The sequence below is a fragment of the Aotus nancymaae genome, unplaced genomic scaffold (genome assembly GCF_030222135.1).
Source record: "Aotus nancymaae isolate 86718 unplaced genomic scaffold, 86718_ANA_hifiasm-v0.15.2.pri h1tg000040l, whole genome shotgun sequence".
In the NCBI taxonomy this organism is placed as follows: domain Eukaryota; kingdom Metazoa; phylum Chordata; class Mammalia; order Primates; family Aotidae; genus Aotus; species Aotus nancymaae.
Window position 1 is genome coordinate 76436901 of NW_026988454.1, and position 13725 is coordinate 76450625.

General features: G+C 40.3%; 1 protein-coding gene across 4 annotated transcripts in view; it reads left to right on the forward strand.

The window, feature by feature from the left end:
* The window catches only part of BACH2 (BTB domain and CNC homolog 2), a 355000-nt gene that overhangs the window by 64743 nt on the left and 276532 nt on the right, over positions 1-13725 (forward strand). Inside the window, exon 1 of one of the 4 annotated variants that reach the window (XM_012444192.2) lies at positions 9044-9409. The exons of the other annotated variants lie outside the window; for them this stretch is intronic. The gene's annotated coding sequence lies outside the window, so the exon portion shown is untranslated. Of the gene's footprint in view, positions 1-9043; positions 9410-13725 lie in introns of those variants that run through there. 4 annotated transcript variants of the gene reach the window in all.

Sequence of the window (13725 nt, forward strand, 5' to 3'; positions counted from 1 at the left end):
GACATGCCTGTAGTGTTTAACAGCTAATAACATCTAACAGATAGGTAGTGATACGGTGGAAAGCTGGAGATTTTGTAAAGAAGAATTGACTCAGACTTTATCTGCAGAGGTTCTTAGTAAAGTCAGATTAACATAATCAACTGGAAAATATAGCTGGATTATAAAAGTATATTAAGGCAGAAGTGTAAATTTGTTGGCAAGTGTGCAAATGTACTGGATTATTCTAGAAATCATTTTTGCAGTAAGTCTTAAATAGGTTTTTAAATGGAGAGAGATGTTATTTGGTGGATAAAATGAGACAGGTAATTTACAAGTGGAACAATTCTTGATAAAGGCTGGGCATGGCAAATGGAGTGTTGCAGGCCACTAGGCCAGCTAGCTAGGTTGGTATGAAAAGTATAAACTGGGTATAGCAGATAATGAGGAAGGATTGCTGAAGTGGATAGAGCTAGCTATTGCATGAGATTTAATAGCAAAAATACTTTGGAACAGCTTTAAAAAGAAAAAGGATTTGTCAGGAGTTTCTGTTTTCCTTTGTGTGGTTGTTGAAGTCTAGTTGATTGCTAGTCTGTAATTACGTTGGTATTTCAGATCACCAAACAAGGCTAGTAAGATGGGTTGGTTATTATGCTTCTCTTGAGGGTAAAGCTTTTGAAATTAACTCTGCTTCTTTAGGTTCAAAAATTTCTAATTCTGTCTTGTCTACATCTTGCTGCTGTAATCCCCAAGAAAAGAAAAAGGGGTTAGGATGCCTCTGTTTTGAAATGGAAGGGTCAGAGCAGGCAGGGGGCTGTCACTGTTGTTTCTCTTTGTTCAGAAATCAGAACATGTGAGCAAGTGGTTCCACCCCTCATTTTGTGAGCTGTTTTCCTCCAATATATCCTAATTTTTCCCATGACGTTTCAGCCTGTTTCTTCACAAGATTGCAAGGCCTGAAAGACCCCATTGTTTGACAGGAGTGCAGGCTTATGCACATTTGCTGATCTGGCTGCCCAGGGTCTGAGTGTGGGTGGTACACTGCCGAGGGATCATGCAGACGGGAGAATGCATGGAGCAGACTCCTGGTAGTTGCAAACACTTCCTGTGTATCAAGAGTTCATAGAATGTCTTTTTGTAGATAGAAAATACTGTACTTTTAAAATGTTATTCGCAAACTGCAATCTCATTGACAGAAATAGGGACATTCCTTTAGGCTAAGAAAAGTTTCTTAATGGCAAAATCAAATTGATGAAGGCCTTATTCAAACTTCACTTCACCTTCAGATAGATTCAAACTTTTGTTCTTACAACTCACACACATTTCTTGATGGCCTGTCTGGGATTTATGTGAGCCCTTGGAGTAGCAACCTCACATACTATGCATGGCAAATCCTAGTTAATGAATACTTTTTGAGAGTACAAGATGTTAATTATAGTAAGAGAAGAAAAATTCAATAACAGAGGAATCCCAACTAAAGTTAAATAGGTTTTTTTGAATAAAGGAAGCTGGAGTTTAATACTAATGGGATTTTCCCTAAATTCAGTTAATATATTATTGTTGTATTAACTCTTCAGGAGTTTGGGCTGCAGTGAGCTATGATCACACCATTGCCCTCCAGCCTGATAAAGTGAGACCCAAGTGAGACCCTGTCTCTTAAAAAAAAAAAAAATCCAAGGTCTTGGGCTCTATTTGATTAACGGTAATAGACCAATAGAAGACATTTCATTTATATAGATTTATAAAATAACATTCACATTTCCAATCAGATTTACAAAATTCTTCCTTATTTTCAAATGTTCCAGTGGTAGCAGTGACTTTGGGACTAGAGTCAGTATTGTGAGTCACTTATGCACATCTCTTCACAACTCCATGTTCAGTGAGTCATGCTGGCAGCTTGAAATCAGCCATGGTGGGAGAGTTTACACCATGTAAATCAACAAACACTACAAATTGGTGCTCCTCACCCTTAGAGCCTGTTTTTAAACATTTAGCAGCATACCACTGCCCAAAATGGAGTTGAGCAGTCAGGGAGTCTCCTCTTGAGGCAAGTCATGTAGGGCTTCTGCTCAACCAAACAGCCAGCACGAACGTCTGGAAATACAAGGATGGCTGTGTGGCTCCTGAAGAAAAGTTCTTCATAGCTCCCCATTTTTCTCTTGGAGCCAAAGCCTTGCTATGATCTTAAAGATGTTACGCTATGGCCACCCTTGACCTCTCTCATCTTATTCCCACCACCATCCTCCTGGCTGTCATCCCTAGACACCTGGTTTTATCCTTGTTTCTGTAGAAACAGGGTTATATATTTTGGCTTATACATTTGAACTTCTTATAAATAAATGAATCATTGATTAGGAAGTTCCATCCCAGTATTTTTCATAGTCCAGCCTGATCATAAATTGAACAGGCAAATTCCTCTTGTCACACATGTTCAGCACACTTGATGACATGCCAGGCAGTGCTTCAGAACCTTTGTGGGATGTTGGCTTCTGCGTGGATTAACAGTTATAATAAGTGAACACAACACACATCACTTAGTGACATATATTCTGTTAGAGGGTCATGTCTACCCACTCTACATTTTGGATACTCTGACTTTTACTTAAAATAATTGTCAGATTAAATAATCCAAAAAGAGGGAGTCCTTCCCAAATCATTTTATGAGACCAACATCATCCTGATACCAAAACCCAGCAGAGACTCAACAAGAAAAGAAAACTTCAGGCCAATATCCATGATGAACATAGATGCAAAAATCTTCAATAAAATACTGGCAAGCCAATTGCAACAGCACATCAAAAAGCTTATCCACCATGATCAAGCAGGATTCATCCCAGGGATGCAAGGTGCTGGTTCAACATACGCAAGTCTATAAATGTCATTCACCACATAAACAGAATCAAAGACAAAAATCACATGATTATCTCAATCGACGCAGAGAAGGCCTTTGACAAAATTCAACAGCCCTTTATGCTAAAAACCCTCAATAAACTAGGTATTGACAGAACGTATCTCAAAATAATAAAAGCTATTTATGACAGACCAACAGCCAATATCATACAGAATGGGCAAAAACTGGAAGCATTCCCTTTGAAATCTGGCACTAGACAAGGATGCCCTCTCTCACCACTCCTATTCAATATAGTACTGGAAGTTCTAGCCAGAGCAATCAGGCAAGAAAAAGAAATAAAGGGTATTCAAATAGGAAAGGAGGAAGTCAAATTGTCTCTATTTGCAGATGACATGATTGTATATCTAGAAGACCCCATCGTCTCAGCCCAAAATCTCCTGAAACTGATAAGCAACTTCAGTAAAGTCTCAGAATACAAAATCAATGTGCAAAAATCACAAGCATTCCTATACACCAATAACAGACTTAAAGAGTGCCAAATCAAGAACGAACTGCCATTCACAATTGCTACAAAGAGAATAAAATACCTAGGAATACAACTAACAAGGAACGTAAAGGACTTCTTCAAGGAGAACTACAAACCACTGCTCAACGAAATAAGAGAGGACACAAACAGATGGAGAAACATTCCATGTTCGTGGTTAGGAAGAATCAATATCGTGAAAATGGCCATACTCCCCAAAGTAATTTACAGATTCCACGCTATCCCCATCAAGCTACCAATGGCCTTCTTCACAGAACTCGAAAAAAATGACCTTAAACTTCATATGGAACCAAAAGAGAGCCCACATAGCCAAGTCAATTCTAAGCAAAAAGAACAAAGCGGGAGGCATCACACTGCCGGACTTCAAACTATATTACAAGGCTACAGTAATCAAAACAGCATGGTACTGGTACCAAAACAGAGATATAGACCAATGGAACAGAACAGAGGCCTCGGAGGCAACACAAAACATCTACAACCATCCGATCTTTGACAAACCTGACAAAAACAAGCAATGGGGAAAGGATTCCCTGTTTAATAAATGGTGTTGGGAAAACTGGCTAGCCATGTGCAGACACCTTACTGACACCTTACCCCTTCCTGACACCTTACACTAAAATTAACTCCAGATAGATTAAAGACTTAAACATAAGACCTAACACCATAAAAACCCTAGAAGAAAATCTAGGCAAAACCATTTAGGATATAGGCGTAGGCAAGGACTTCATGACCAAAACACCAAAAGCATTGGCAACAAAAGCCAAAATAGACAAATGGGACCTAATCCAACTCCACAGCTTCTGCACGGCAAAAGAAACAGTCATTACAGTGAATCGGCAACCAACAGAATGGGAAAAAATTTTTGCAGTTTACCCATCTGACAAAGGGCTGATAATCCAGAATTTACCACGAACTAAAGCAGATTTACAAGAAAAAAACAAACAAGCCCATTCAAAAGTGGGCAAAGGATATGAACAGACACTTTACAAAAGAAGACATACATGAGGCCAACAAACATATGAAAAAATGCTCATCATCACTGGTCATTAGAGAAATGCAAATCAAAACTACATTGAGATACCATCTCACGTCAGTTAGAATGGCGATCATTAAAAAATCTGGAGACAACAGATGCTGGAGAGGATGTGGAGAAATAGGAACACTCTTACACTGTTGGTGGGAGTGTAAATTAGTTCAACCGTTGTGCAAGACAGTGTGGCGATTCCTCAAGGACCTAGAAATAGAAATTCCATTTGACCCAGCAATCCCATTACTGGGTATATATCCAAAGGATTATAAATCGTTCTACTATAAGGACATATGCACACGAATGTTCATTGCAGCACAGTTTACAATAGCAAAGACCTGGAACCAACCCAAATGCCCATCAATGATAGACTGGATAGGGAAAATGTGGCACATATACACCATGGAATATTATGCAGCCATCAAAAACGATGAGTTCATGTCCTTTGTAGGGACATGGATGAACCTGGAAACCATCATTCTCAGCAAACTGACACAAGAACAGAAAATCAAACACCGCATGTTCTCACTCATAGGTGGGTGTTGAACAATGAGAACACATGGACACAGGGAGGGGAGCACTACACACTGGGGTCTGTTGGAGGGAAATAGGGGAGGGGACAGCGGGAGGTGGGGAGTAGGAGAGAGATATCATGGGGAGAAATGCTAGATACAGGTGAAGGGGAGGAAGGTAGCAAATCACACTGCCACGTGTGTACCTATGCAACAATCTTGCATGTTCTTCAAATGTACCCCCAAACCTAAAATACAATAAAAAAAAAGTTGTCAGATTATCATTAGTGGTTAAAATTTGAAATAAAAATTCTTGACTACTGCATTTTCTCCAAGCTTTGAGATTAGTTTGAGGCATATCATGAGATTATAAAATGAAATGCTAAAGAACTGTTATAATTTCCAATATGACTATGCCTTACAATTCAAATATGCTCATTTCCAGAATTCAGGTGCAGAAATTTTCCATTGTGAATTCCAATGCAAAGGAATGTGAACTTCTTATATTCATGTCAGTTTCGTTTCTCAGCTTCAGATAGTAAGTAGTAAGAGTAGCAAATAGCAAGAGATTGGTCTGAAAATGTGAGTTTTGAGAGCAGAAATTCAGATAGTGAGTGTTACTTGTATTATCTGGGAGTATCAGGATTTTCTTAATACAATGCAACCAAATACATAGAAGTAAATCTTATTCTGGATTACTTTTAAAAATCAATTGAGGCTAAGCATGGTGGCTCATACCTGTAATCCCAGCATTTTGGGAGGCTGAAGCAAGTGGATTGCTTGAGTCCAAGTGTTTAAGACCATCCTGGGCAACATGGCAAAACCCCATCTCTACTAAAAAAAAAAAAAAATACAAAAAATTAGCTGGGTGTGGTGGTGTACACCTTGTACCAGGTACTTGGGAGGCTAAGGTGGGAGAATCACCTGAGCCCAGGAGGTCGAGGCTGTAGTTACCTGAGGTTACACCACTGTACTCCAGCCTAGGCAACTGCAGTGAGACCCTGTCCCCCCAAAAAAAAAAGTCAACTGATACAGGCTTTACTATCTGAAAGCTCCACTCCATCTCACAAGTGCCATTGAATATATTCTATGAAACAGTTCTACTTTATGGAACATTTGGTAGGCCTCTTTGCATATCTTTTTATTAATGTACTTAATGCTCTGTTGTAATTTGTTTTGTCTCCTTCACTATATTTGAGCCCCTTGAAAGTTAAAATTGTGTCGTAGCTTTGCTTCCTCAGTGCCTGGCATTGCCACATGGTGGGTACTCAGCACATGTTTATTAAGTGACATTGCATTCTACTGCAGAAGGAAGCAAGCTTGAAAGGAACAATGAAACTTCATATTAAATATACAATCAGTGACCTTTAATTCTAGTCACAAATTTTAGCATGAAAAAAATTTAATGGTTCTGTGAGCCCTTCACGTGATCTATCACATACAGTCATCTAAAGTTTTCTGAATTCCTTTTACAAGTATCTTCTGACTCTTACTCTTCCATGCCATCCTACTTGTCACTGCCCTCATCTGAGCCTTGTTCTTGTTCTTCTCTGTGTCCCTTGCATGGACTGTGGAAGCCACCTCAAAAGCCCTCTCTCAGACCCAGTGCTTCTGCTTCTCCACATTGTTGCCATTGTCTCATGAAACAAAGCCAAGCGTATCCTTTGGTCTGCACTGGCTGCAGAATAAGGTCTAAGCCTGTGCTTTCCAATATAATAGTCGCTAGCCACAGGTGGCTATTGAGCTCTTAAAATGTGGCTTGTCCCAATTGAGATGTGCTGTAAGTGTAAAATCCACACCCTGTTTCAAAGACTTGGTATGAACAAAATGTAAAATAGCTCATTAATACTTTTTGTATTGATAACATGTTAAAATAATACTTTTTTCAATAATACTAAGTACATTTCTCCTGTTTCTTTTTACTTTTTTAATGTGGTTATTAGAAATTTTGAAATTACAGGTTTAATTCACCTTGTGTTTCTGCTGGCCAGCACTGGTCTAAGCTGTATCATGACATCTAGAATTTCTTATAACCTGGACTGTTACCTTTTTGGCCTTATCTCCCAGCCCTTCCTGTCGCTCGCAAAATTTCTCATAACCCCCAGACTCACCAGCCCTGTTTATATTTATGGGTTTTAATTTTTTTCACATTCAGTTTCTTCTATCTGAAATGTCCCTCCTTTTCTTTTTTGATTGTCAAAAATCCTGCTCAGACTTTTAGGACTGGACTTAATTGTCCTGTGCTGGTGACGTTATGCTGCATTTTTCCTCAAGCAGAATTAGCTACTCCTTCCCATGCAGTGTCTCTCAGCACCTCCGTTATTGCACTTGTCTTGTTGTTCTGCCATTAGGTTCCTTCTTAAGTAGACTCCTCAAGGGAAAGGCTGCAACTTATTTCTCTGATGACATGAACTTATGAATTAATTTCATCCTGCTACACACACTGCTGTTTTTATATACATCAGACTTTGATCATCTTAACCATTGGCCATGGAAAAAATTAGATGCTGAGGTACACCTAATAGGACTGGACCTTTCAGCCTTAACCTCAATTTCAGGTTTTGTGTTCAATAAAATGGCCTCATTTTTCTCACTGGTTGGCTTATGATTAAAAAATTATAACTTTGAACTTATAAAATCCATGAATATTATATAGACTAAAAGTATAAAAGGATACTATAAATTACTGCTTTTTACCTATCTTGTTTATAGGGATTTCATATAAGATTTTGTTTGATTGAAGATTTCACTTCAAAACAAGTTTGGAAAGCTACCGTTTTATTACTAACTTTCATTTACATTTCTATACCAAAGGTTCATTTTGGTTTTGATGAAATGATTTCTACTATCATGTTAGTTCACATAGGGCAAGACTTCTCAACTTTAGTTGCACAAAATTGGGAAGCTTTTCAAAAATAGTAATGCCTAGGCCACTCCACTCAGGGATCCTTGTATAATTGAGCTGGAAGAAAGGGGCCCAGGCACCAGTATTTAAGAAAAGCACAAATACCTGTAATAAAATGATTCTGCAATGCTTAGAAAACCAAGTAGTTAACTATGAAAATACTGATTGCTAATTTTTTTAATTGCTAATTTTTCTTTCTTTTTGTTAACTATATTGTCATTGTCTTTCAACTATATTGTACTGTCTTTCTTGGAAGTAAAGCTAATGCAATCTAAAGTTTGTACTATGATTTTGAGACCCCAAAGAGCATTTAATAGATGCCATCATCTGTGGACAATTTTTCTAAGGCTTCTGAAATTAAAAATCCCTTTCTGTCACTCTCCAAAAACCTACATGCAGCAGAATTTTAATGTCCCTTATTGTTAGAAATAGCTAACACAACCCCTGTTTCAGATCATGGAAATGAGGACTGACAAGGGCAATGGGTTTAAGAAGTTTACACAGGTAGTGGCCTTCCTGGCACCCTTGTTAGCCTGAATAAACAGTACTTCCCTGACAAATCCTCTGTAGCTCTGCCACGTTGATAAAATCTGACATTCTGGTTAATCACTTTTTAATGATATTCTCCTTTTGTTCTTGGTATGTTAGAAACCAGCCCTTCCCTTTTTTTAGAGTGTGGGAAAGAATTAAACTTTAATTTCCTAATTCAATAAAATGGGCTGATAATGCAGACCTTATTCTTAGGGGGACAGGAGGAAAGAACCTAATTTCTATATATCAAATACATCTTCATACATTTAAAAATATACAGGGTTATAAAGTACCTTCAGTCCTTTAGAGGAGAAACTCTGGGGTAAATACTGGAGACATTGTGAAAAAATTCTATAAATTCTGATGACAGGTTCCATTTCATTGCTCTGTACTATTAAAAGTGCAGATGTAAATGAGCATAAGTTTTGCAGGTTGTCACTTTGTTACAAACAGCTGCATGTTCTTATTCTTCTAAAGTGTCATCTCTTTCAATGTGGGCTCTTTAGGGGGGAAAAAAAACCTCAGGAAAAAAATACACATTTGGGATGAAATCCTTAGGGCAGAAAAAAGAATCAAAACCTGTAGTTAACTTGGTTATTTGCAGTGGTGGTATGTCATCCTGTGTGAGACTGACGTCAGGTGGCTTGAATGCAGAGGCAGACTTCGGGAGCGAGCGAGCGAGAGTGTGTGTGTGTGTGTGTGTGTGTGTGTGTGTGTATCTCTCAAGAATGTACCTATTTTTAACATGCTGGATCAAGTGTCAGCACTCAGTAGGAGATGAGGAAGGGGTAGAGCCCGACTTGTACAGATTCATCGGTTGGTAAATGGCCCTCTGGCGTGTTTACAATACAGCTGTGCATTCTTAATAACTGCTGCTGCCATGTCAGGTAAAGTTTTCTTTGCACGTGATGAATGGCAGAGAATTCTTTAGCAGAGAGAACCAAAGGAGCTGGGAGGAGGAAAGGGGAAAGGAAGAGCGGAAAAGAGAGAGAAAAAGAAACACGCAGCTCCAGAGGGACATAGCCTGTGCTTTGCAGTTGCTTGTGTGGATAGAAACCAGATGGTAAGCTGGAACACCCGCTTGGCTATCTGAGGAGCCAAACATATGGTTAATGGTCGGGAGAAATAGCTTTCAGAGCCAGGGCTTTGCTGACTGCTTCATATTACAGATTGTTACAGTGTGTCATTACATTGCCAACCTAAGTGCTTAATACCCACTGCGGGTGCTGGGCATACACTTACAAGAAGGACTTTTAGCTCTTTGCTGGCTCTAAACAGAGAAGTGACATCATAGAGATGCTGAAAATGTCTGGTGTTGGAGGTAGGGAGAGGGATAATTTTGTAGTGGAAACAACAAAACTTTTTCTTTCTTTCTTTTTTTTTTTTTCACAAGCCAAGCCTTCACTCCCGTGAACTCTACTGTTCTCTGAGAACCTTTTAATACTAAATTGGCGCTCTTACCTCCCCCACACACACACATAAACACACACACACACACACACACACACACACACACACACACACACACACGTTCTAAAACCACCAGGCCTTGTCCCCCAACTCCAGTGGATTTAACAGGCCCCATTTACCTGGAAGCCACATCACTGTACTCAGAAGCCCTGCATTTGAAGTTTCTGTTTTGGGGAGCATTGGGCAACAGCAGGCCTATGTTATCTAAGGAACTGCTGAGCCCATTCATCTGCTTTTCACGGCCCGCTTCCTTTTATTTTTAGCCAAATCCGTCAGGCCTGACAGGCGGGTAATTCGAGCCAGAGAAAGGGCAGAGCTCCAGGTCCTTTCCACAAAGCAATTCTTCTCCTCCCTCCTGGGAGGGCTCCAGACTTGGCCTGCTTCAGGCAGATGGATTTGTTGAGTCATGTGAGATCATTTACACAAAAACACAGTGAGGCAGTGGAAATTAAAAAAAAAAAAAAAGAAAGAAAAAGAGGAGGGTGGAGGAAGAAGAAAGAGGGGAAGCCAGGGGAGTGCGCACTGCCCTGCTGCTGGGGAGCATAGGAATTTTGCAGTGAGGCAGCTAGACTGAGGAATGCCTAGAGTCATTTGTGTATAAGGTAATGTCTAGTTTACAGAGTGGGGCGGGCCAGGCGAGGACGGCGCCTCCAGCAGCTCGCCTCTATTTAAAAAAACGGGGTGTTGGGAAACTTCTTTAAAAAATTTTTAGAGCAACACTCACCAAACAAAGACCACACTGTTGACAGCCTTGGGTTCCAGTAGCGGTAAACTACCAAGGGGCTGGTTTACAGAAAATGAGTTTGCTCTGTGATGTCATACAAGTTTGCTTTGTCCTGACGCCAGCATGACACTGAGGCAGCAGGGAAGGGAGAACAGGAAAATTGGAACTGTGTTCTTGGTTAATGGTTTCCAGAGATTATTTAACAGGACTTGAATGGAGGGAAGAAAATATTGTGGAGAATTGCTGCGAGGTGTACCATAATTGCAGTAGGTAAAAAAAAGTCATTACTATGGTTTCCTTGCTCAAGAAGAATTGAGCAACAACTTCGAAATGCCAAGTAAGGTATTATTTTTCCCTACCACAATATTTATTTTCCTTTAGCTTATGGGGCATTAAAAAAAAGCCCGACTCTTACATCATGGCAAACAGTATTAATGTGAGTGAATCAATTTTGTTTGCTGTTTATACCACAAGCCTTTAAAACATTCCATTAAAAAATTGTCTCCTGCTCATTCATGAAATTCTTTTTTCTCTTCAAATTTTGCTTACATGCATTCACTTTGCTCAGATGGGGATTTTTTTCCCCCCTTTTTTGCTGGAGTAAAAGAATTCATAAAAGAATAATGAGTAGGTTATTTAAATGTGCATTCTTAAATGTAATGAAAGTATGCCATGTGGATGAAAGAGAATATTTGGAAACAGGAAGAAAATCTGAACTGGGGAGCATTTCAGAATAGTCACCCTGATGATTTTCGTTATGATGCACTTCTGCAATTCTGCATTTATTTAGAACCCTATTGTGCAGCTATTTTTTTGGCCACCCTAGAATGTAGGTCAGCATCAACATGGTTCCTCATATTTTGTTGGTATTTTAAAAGTTGAAACATTGTGCAATTTTTTCCAGACCTAGATATGCTTAGGTTATATAGACAGTTTTTAGTGACCATAGAACTTCCTGCATAAACTCCTTCTGTTAATAGCCACCACTGAATTTTGATAGTAGGCACTCAGATCACACCTTGATCTGGAGTAAACATGGCACTGATGATGTTGGTGATAACACAGTCTAACACTGAAGCTGCTCCACTTCTTCCCAGGCACTCTGATGATCTCACTCTGCATAAGGTACAGCTTTTACTTTGCTCAAGGAGAGAACTGGTAAATTTTTATGGTTGTTAATTGTTTATATTTTGGGGGCCCTAAGTTGCATGATACCACATTATTATAATGTGATTGTGAGTTGGCATGATTTTAAGTCTACCTGTATCCTTGAATGTTCCCTCCCCATCAGGGTTTCCCAGTCTCAGCACTGTTGATGTTTTGGACCAGATAATTTAGTATGGGGGCTGTCCTGTACATGATAGGATCTTCAGTAGCATCACTGGTCTCACCCACTAGATGCCAGTAGCACCCTCTACCCCTCCCCCACCACCCCTGGTCATGACAACCAAAAATATCTACAGCATTGCCAGATGTCCCCTGGGAGGCAAAATCACTTTGGCTCAGAACTTCTGCTCCACATTGCTCATACTCTGGTTTAGAAGCTCATTCTTTACATTGTGAACTGGCTGCTCAGTTACTTCTAAGATTGAATTAAAGGATATGAAATAATGTTTTAAGTGGGAATTCCAAGTTAAGTAAAGTTTTCAAAGGTGCAGGCAAGAGTATTCTGATTATTGTTATGCAGAACAGTCTCTCTCTTGGAATTCTGACCTTAGCAGGTGGATCCCCTCAAGGCTCCCTTATAGTGAGTTTCCCAGTGCTGTTTAAAAGGAAATGGCCCCACCATCTGAGCCTAGGGAAGTTGACATTAGCAGAAAAGGAACTTCCCGCCAGTCACCTGAGCAAAGAGCCTAGGCCCCCAGGCTCACCGCCTGTATATCCAGCCTCAGAAGGAGGGCGAGGCAGCAGCAACAGTTCTTTCTTGGGAGCACAGCCAACCTCCTCCCCATCCTGGTGGCTGTGGTCTCAGAAGCTGAAACTCTCGTTAATAAGGAATGTGGAGCTTTACACAGCTAAGACAGGCATAAATTTCCTCTGTTTGTTTTGTGAGGACTAGTGTCAACTGCTGTAATGAGATCAGAGGAGACCCCAGGGTCAGCTGCTGGAGCCACTTTCTGTGGCTGTTCTCTTGGCTGCTTGCTGTCAGAGAATGCAGTGACTCCCTGCAGACCACGGTTGTGATGTGGTAAGGTGGTTGTGCCCTTGTTGCATTTCTTGCCGTCTTTGCTTCTCTCATTCTACTAAAACATCAGTGTGCAGTCATCTAGTTCTAAATCATGGAAAAGTTAATGGAAGGCAGTTCCTTTCCACAAACAGAGGGCAGGCTTAGTTTGGTGTAGAAAATGCAGCCTTGGGAAGGAAGATGACCTGCTTCTTTGGGGTAACTGCCCAGACCTGCTAGTGATGGCCGAAGGTAGGTTTCTCAAAGCCTGGGCTACCCATAAGCTCTTTCTCACCCAGTGGCACTGTAATGAGGATGAGTTAGTGAAAGAGTCACAGCAATTAGCTTAGGCTACAAAGAACATAATTCTAGCTGTAGTCTAAATGACAGCTAGAATCGGCTACATACGGGACCTAAATATGGTAGAATTGCATTTAGGGAACCCAATTCTGGCAGAATGGTATCCTGAGCTCATGCAGCCTGGCCTACTTCTGACTATCCACCCCAAAAGGTCCTAAACTTGGCTTCCTGCTGACCCCAAAAAGTCCTAAGGTATATTGGTTAAATATTTTCAAGTACATACGAGCTTTAAAGCAGGACAGGGAAAGCCTAGGTGCCAGAAAACATTGATGCCACTGGCCTTAGAGTGTTTCAGAGCCACCTATAGGCTCTAGAATCTAGGGGTATGATGTTTACACTTACACAGGAATTGCTTGTGAAAGGGTGGCAAGAAGATTTTCCCCAGTTTGTCTAGGGCTTTAAGTATGTGTGTTGGGGCACAGAACAGAAGGATTAAAACCCAGGATTGCACTGTTAGAATAGCTGTGGGGTCCATAGTTACACTACTACCTGCATGGTGTAACTTCAGCTGTTTTGGCAGAAACTGGTTTGAAAGCATTGAAAGCCCTCAGGCCATAGTGGAGGCAAACACTAGATCCCTGTGGAAAGGTTTAACAACCCAGGACATGGTACTCCCTCAAAAAGAACAAGCCGCACTAAGGAGAAGCTGGCAATAAGAAAT